General features: G+C 41.2%; 1 non-coding gene across 1 annotated transcript; it reads right to left on the bottom strand.

The window, feature by feature from the left end:
• Window positions 1-5,082: 5,082 nt before the first annotated feature.
• Window positions 5,083-5,219, bottom strand: LOC118483634. The gene has a single exon (XR_004870921.1). It is a non-coding gene; the product is annotated as a small nucleolar RNA snoR83 (small nucleolar RNA).
• Window positions 5,220-6,792: the final 1,573 nt, after the last annotated feature.

Here is a 6,792-nt window from a genome sequence, read left to right as displayed (position 1 = left end):
GGCTTGCACACTCTGTTCATAAGATCCATGAAGACTGCCGGTGCGTTCGTTAGCCCGAATGGCATGACTAGAAACCCGTAGTGACCATAGCGAGTTCTGAATGCTGTCTTAGAGACGTCCTCATCCCGGACTCTCAGCTGATGGTAACCTGACCTCAGGTCAATCTTGGAGTAGTAGCTCGACCCTTGCAGCTGGTCGAATAAGTCATCGATACGTGGCAGAGGATAGCGGTTCTTCACTGTCACCTTGTTTAGTTTGCGGTAATCTATGCACATCCTGAATGTACCGTCTTTCTTCTTCACAAACAATACTGGAGCTCCCCAAGGCGAAGAACTGGGACGAATAAAACCCATATCCGAGAATTCTTGCAGTTGCTTAGATAGTTCTTCCAAGTCAGTTGGAGCTATGGTGCACGAGCGATAGGTGTTGCTCCAGGAGCTAGTTCAATCTGGAATTCGACCTGGCGACGAGGCGGTAGCCCAGGTAAATCTTCCGGAAACACTTGAGGAAAATCGCGTACAACTGGGATATCCTCTATTCTTTTCTCTTTCGTTGATGCATCAGTAACTAGTGCGAAAATGGCAGTGTGCCCCTTTCGTAAACACTTTTGGGCCTTCAGGAAGGAGATGATGCCAACCACTGCTCCACTCTTGTCGCCTTGAACTTCGAGAGGTTCTTTACCAGAACGGGGAATACGAACTATTTTCTCCTTGCATAAGATCTCTGCTTGCTGTTAGGATAACCAATCCATCCCAATAACGATGTCGAACGACCCAGAATTATAGGAATGAGATCGATCGAGAAAGTCTGACCAGCGAGGATAGGATTACAACCCTGAACTATGTGTGTGGTCTCTAGACTTTTACCATTAGCTAACTCTACGACATGTTTGGTGTTTAAGGGAGTTGGTGCACGTTTTAACACTCGGCTAACTTTCAAAGACATATAACTGGTATCCGCACCCGAATCAAACAATACAGTAACATAAAGGTCGTCGAGAAGAAACTTACCCATTATTACTTTAGGATCGCTCCTTGCGTCACCCTGACCAATCACGTACACGCAGCCCCGGGGTCATTGTTTCCATTGTTTCCCCCAACGCTATCCCCATTGTCGTCCCTGTTTCCATGGTCGTGGTTCTGAGTCTGGTCCTGGTTTATTTGCGGACAATGTTTCTTGTAATGATCTTTAGCATCACACTGAAAACATCCTTTAAAACTCTGTTGTTGCTGCTGGTTCTGTGGAGATTGAGGCGGCCGTTGCTGTTCTTGAGTTACAGGACGTGAGCTTCGACAATCCTTAGCTTCATGACCTATCTTGAGACACCTCTAACAACGACCCTTGTTGCCCTGACCGCTGTGGTGCCTATTGCATCTGTTACACTTTGGATGATTTCCTCGATATCCACTCTGCCCGCGACTACCAGAAAACTGCTGACTGGGACTCTGGTAGTCATCTACCTTTTGCTGCTGCACCAAAGACTGAACCGGAATTAATCACTTGCTCAGGTTTCCATCCCACTTGCGTTTGTTGTCACTAGAAGCACATGTAGTAGCAGCTTTAACACGTCTCGGTAGTTTGTTTTGTTCTACTGCCTGGTCCGTGAGACGATGAGCAAGCCGAGTGACTTGCTGGATAGTGCCAAGATTAGCTGCGATCACATGACTCTGAATTTCTGGCACCAGACCCTTGAGATACAGCTCGATGCGTTTGGCGGGAGGGTCTACCATAGTGGGACAAAATGTGGCTAATTCATTTGATCTCTTCGTATAAGCCTCAATTTCAGACCCCGCCATCTGTAAGTTGAGGAACTCCACCTCTAGTTTGTGGATGTCTTCCCGACTGCAAAACTCTTCCTTAATTAGGTCCTTGAACTCGTTCCAGGGGGTGGCATTAACAGCTGCCAGCCCTAACATTTGAACCTGTGCTTCCCACCAGGTTAAAGCAGCACCTTCGAGTGTTCCAGTAGCAAACTTTACTCTACGAGACTCAGGGCAATCACACACCTCAAAGTCAGTTTCGAGCCTCTCGAACCAATGGAGGAGGCCTACAACTCCCTCAGTACCACTGAAGGTACTAGGTCGGCAATCCTTGAGATTTTTGAAGGTGCAAACAGGTGGCTGAGTGTGTTGACCTATTGTGTATAAGAATAGGACAAGGTTAAACACAAGAGTTGGTTTAGGAGTGTAGGATCTAAAGGTCCTAGTGTGAGTTACGACTGCAGGGTATACCTCCTGCGTGTGCAGCTGCAAGTGCCGCAGCAACTTGTTCGTTGATGAGAGCCATCAACTGGGCTTGAGTCAAGTTAATACGTCCGGTCATGATCTTCATAGCAAATGTAACGTAAGTGAGAGAGCGTTCGCGAATAGTGCGATGACAGAAGAGAGTAAGCACACAAGTTTTCTCAAGCAATAACGAATAGTAGGCAATGTAATCTAGGCATACCACGAGCAAAGTTCTATGTAATTCTAGCATGTAGGCAATAAACATAAACCATATTACCTAGGATGTTGAGTCTTGCACGTGGAGCGAGGCGTCGTTGTGGATCGTTGAGCACTGTACTGGTTATAGTCTGGTTTTAATAAAAACATTTTCCCCATATTAAAACCAAGTTCTCTATAACCAATGGCTCTGATACCAATCTGTCACACCCCCAAAATCCACCCGCGGAGTATCACCGCTTGGGAGTGTGACTGACCAGGATCAAGCCACCAATCATATAGAACAACGTAAATGATAAAAGTAAATGTAATTTAACCAAACCGATCCCTATGAGAGGTGTTCAAAACATAAGTATAAATTCAACGTTTAGCGGAAGCATGTGAGTAAAAGCCCAACATAAGTAAAGTATGAAATGTCAAATGTTAAATCAAGACATTCACGATCCTTGTCCACAACGACCGCACCTCCCCATGCAAGCTCCATGTATACCTAACGACCTGCAAGGCATGTAACAGAGAGTCAACAACTAGTTGAGCGAGTTCACAGTAAGTAAGTTCGTAATAGTAAGTTCTTTTCATCACATATGGCTCTACTAGGCCGATAGTATGTTCTATTAGTGGGGGCTTCCCATATTTGTATATACACTAGACTATTCGTAACCATAAGTGTTCTTCTTAACCCGAGAACAGTAGTACGTACAAGCTTTACGTAGGTTTTATGTAAGTGTCCTTCTTTACCCGAGGACAGTGGTACGCGTGGGGTTTACGTAGGTTTTACGTAAGTGTCCTTCCTGACTCCGGAAGACAGTAGCATGTGTGAGTTTACGTAGGTTTTACGTAAGTGTCCCTCGAAACCTGAGGACAGTGGTAAGTACTTGTTTACGTAGGTTTTACGTAAGTGTCCTGCTTAACCCGAGGACCATGGTAGATAGTCTAGTAGCCGTGTAAGTATGAGTAATTGTTCAATTCCATCATTCAACCCATTCCCAATCCCCAGGAATCCCATGCCTTAGTAAGAGTGTGAACTCACCTTGGTTTGCTCGGTTTGTTATTGCTTCTAGGGTTAATTAATGGTTAGGTCCGTTACACACAACCTAAGGTACATTGCACATAAACTCAATGTAAGTGTTTACGTTCAATCAGGGTTTACAATTCCTTGATGTCTAAACAACTGTGTTCCGTGTGATAACTGTGTACAGAATGACATGACATAGATTGTTCATACATACAGTATCATCAAGTAACATACAGTATCATACAGTAATATACAGTAACATACAGTAGTATGCAAAGTGTTCCTCATACAGGGTTTTGAACTTGGCAATATAAGTAAGCTCGGATCATGTATTATTCATAAAACTCAGATCATGTATCACATACAACCTCGGACTATATAGCATCCACAAACTCAGACAAGGCATATCAATGAAACTCAGACCTTAATAGCATCAACAAAAGTTGGACCATGCTTTCCCTTCACAAGTTCGGACCAAGCACCCCCCACAAAACTCGGACCAAACTCCATCCTTTAAAAATCGGACCAACATCAATTCTTAAAGCTCAGACTATATAAAGTTCGGACCTTGTGGCTCATATATAAAAATTCGGACTCTAGGTATCTCATATAAAATTCGGACTCTAGGTATCTCATATAAAATTCGTACCTCATACCCTTAAAATTCGGACCATATGCATTCCCCTCATAAAACTCGGACCCCATACATAAGCATAAAACTCGGACCATTCACTCATGTATAAAGTTCGGACCCTAGGTGCTTTACACAAAATTCGGACCTTATGTTTCCATTAAAAATTCGGACCTTATGTGCATCAAATAAAACTCAGACTTGTGACTTCACAAAACCCTGACACTTAACTCCGAGTTTCAACATGCGTGAATTCCAAAACCATTTTACAGAATCAATGGAACAGTTACATTTGCAGACGACGATCAAAACCCTAATCTTCATACTTTGGCAATGCTGTAATCTAATCAACAATCAAACAATTCTAACGATCAGGCACCCTATTGTCAGGCATTTGATTACACAACTATTCACAAACCATTGCAAAAACAATCAGGATTTTCAATAAACACAGAGTCATTGTTTGTAGAACTAGGGTTTTGCATGAATCACATAATCAAGGATTAACAACAAATAATCATTAAACGTTTACCTTAGATTGATTCTAGATGGATTGGAAGATGCAAGAGAACTTGTGCAGCCAAGAATGATAGCCAAGAATGATGAGAGAAATGATTGTAGAGAGAGTGATTTAGGGTTAAGGGGTTTTGTTTTATTTTCATTATTACCACTAAACACCCCTAAGTATCATCCTTTACACAAAACACACACACCACATATAATTTACAGTTTCATCACCAAGTTCATGTATTTGTCAAATCATTCGTGAAATAACACATAACCATGCAACAATCACAATACACTTTATCAAATCAAAACGTATACAGTTACAAAGCAGACAAATAATTGTGTAAGTAAGCAACTAAACAAACAGTGAACGTGCAATAAATGCTTTAGTGGAATCTCGGAAACTCGAGTTGTCACAATATAAACAATATCTTCAAAACCACTAGCATAGATAAATATGTATACTCTGTAGACAAAGGTTGCAAACCAAATGTATGGATAAGTTACTATGAAACACCATCGAATGGAATTTAAAAAAATGGGTTTCTCAGCGAAACTTCCATTGTGTTTGATTTTAGCCTCCCATGAATCATAATAAGAACTCATTGTTTAGCTTACTTGGGATTATGGAGGCACACAAACATCCTATGTCATCCATAACAAATTAAATTACATAATGAATGGATTAAAACCATGAATTAGAAATTGAGCATACAAAGAACTTACCATCATTATTGAGATCTAGGGATGATGATTGCCGGTTGAAATTGGAAGACTAGTATGTTTTACAGGCCAAAGTTCATTTTTTCCATTGATGGGAGGGATATCTTCACCGTCGCTAGAAAACTAAGGCATGCTTTTGACATTTTTGGAGGTAAGAAGCGGTGACTGAAACTAAACCCTAAATCCAAACACTCAGGGACATCTTCTCGTCGATTTTTCTTATTTGTTTAAAAGGGAATGAGAGGCACTTAGGAGGAAGCACGTAACCTCATCGCATCACGTACCTATTATTGTGGTAAGTGCAGATTATTTCACCAACTGCATTTGAAATGGAGAGAGAGTGTATAACTGCCGCTAACCTTTGCTTTTTCAGTTTTTTTTTTATGAGTTACACGACTGAGATTTAATCTCAGCTTGATCTAACGGCTGATATTCAACTTGGCAGCGGTTACAAACAACGTCGTCAATATAATATATAATGACTATCATATATAAGCATAAAATTATGACAGCTTTAAGTTGGCACCTTTCTAGCTCACACTTACTTTTGTTAGGTAGGTCTAAATACATAGGAGAATTCCCATTTTTGAATCAAACTCCGTATCAGTATGCTACATCAACACCAATTAAGGTAAATACAGAGAGATATGTCTTATTGAAAAGTACATTAATCATATTAAACTGACTAGTGGCATGTAATGTAATTTCTGTTTGATACTGCAATATCGTATGTGGATGCTAACAATCAAAAGATAACTATTGAAAGATATTAGCTAGTCTGTTAATAGCTATGTATATTCGGTAGATTATTATGTTTCCATATATATTGTAATTAGCCAAAGTTAAGACCATGTAACATTGGTTATATATTCATGAAGAGATACAAAGGCAGCAAGCCATTCACAATATACAAACCCTAGCATAGTATCAGAGCCCAGGCCTCTTCTTCCTAAGCGCTGATCTCATTTTTTTCATCAAACCATCCTGCTTCCGATCTCCCTTCTTCCCTCTATTTGTTTCCTCTATCCCTATTCACTATGGATCAAAAACTCCACCCTGCCGCCATTGTGTCCAACATCAAAAGCCAAATCCCTGTTACTCTTGAGATGGACAGCGGACTCTACAACTCTTGGAGTGAACTCTTTCGCATCACATGCCGTGCATACCGGGTTCACGACTACTTATCTCCCAGACCAGAAGCCGAGTCCTCCTCTTCTTCGAAGGAATCAGATAAAGATAAGGCACCAAAGGCAGTCGATGACTCATGGGACTACCTGGACGCAATTGTGTTACAGTGGATTTACGGTACTATTTCTAGTGATCTTTTGCATACTATACTAAAAATAATTCAACCACATATGAGGCATGGGTGGCCCTGGAAAATATTTTTCAGGATAACAAGAGTGCTCGTTCCATTCATCTGCTTCATAAATTCTCTAATACTCGTCTCAGTGGTTTCTCAAGTGTATCCTCCT

Source organism: Helianthus annuus, chromosome 10 (genome assembly GCF_002127325.2).
Source record: "Helianthus annuus cultivar XRQ/B chromosome 10, HanXRQr2.0-SUNRISE, whole genome shotgun sequence".
In the NCBI taxonomy this organism is placed as follows: Eukaryota; Viridiplantae; Streptophyta; class Magnoliopsida; order Asterales; family Asteraceae; genus Helianthus; species Helianthus annuus.
Note: the sequence above shows the minus strand (reverse complement) of the source record. Positions and strands in the feature narration are given on the sequence as shown.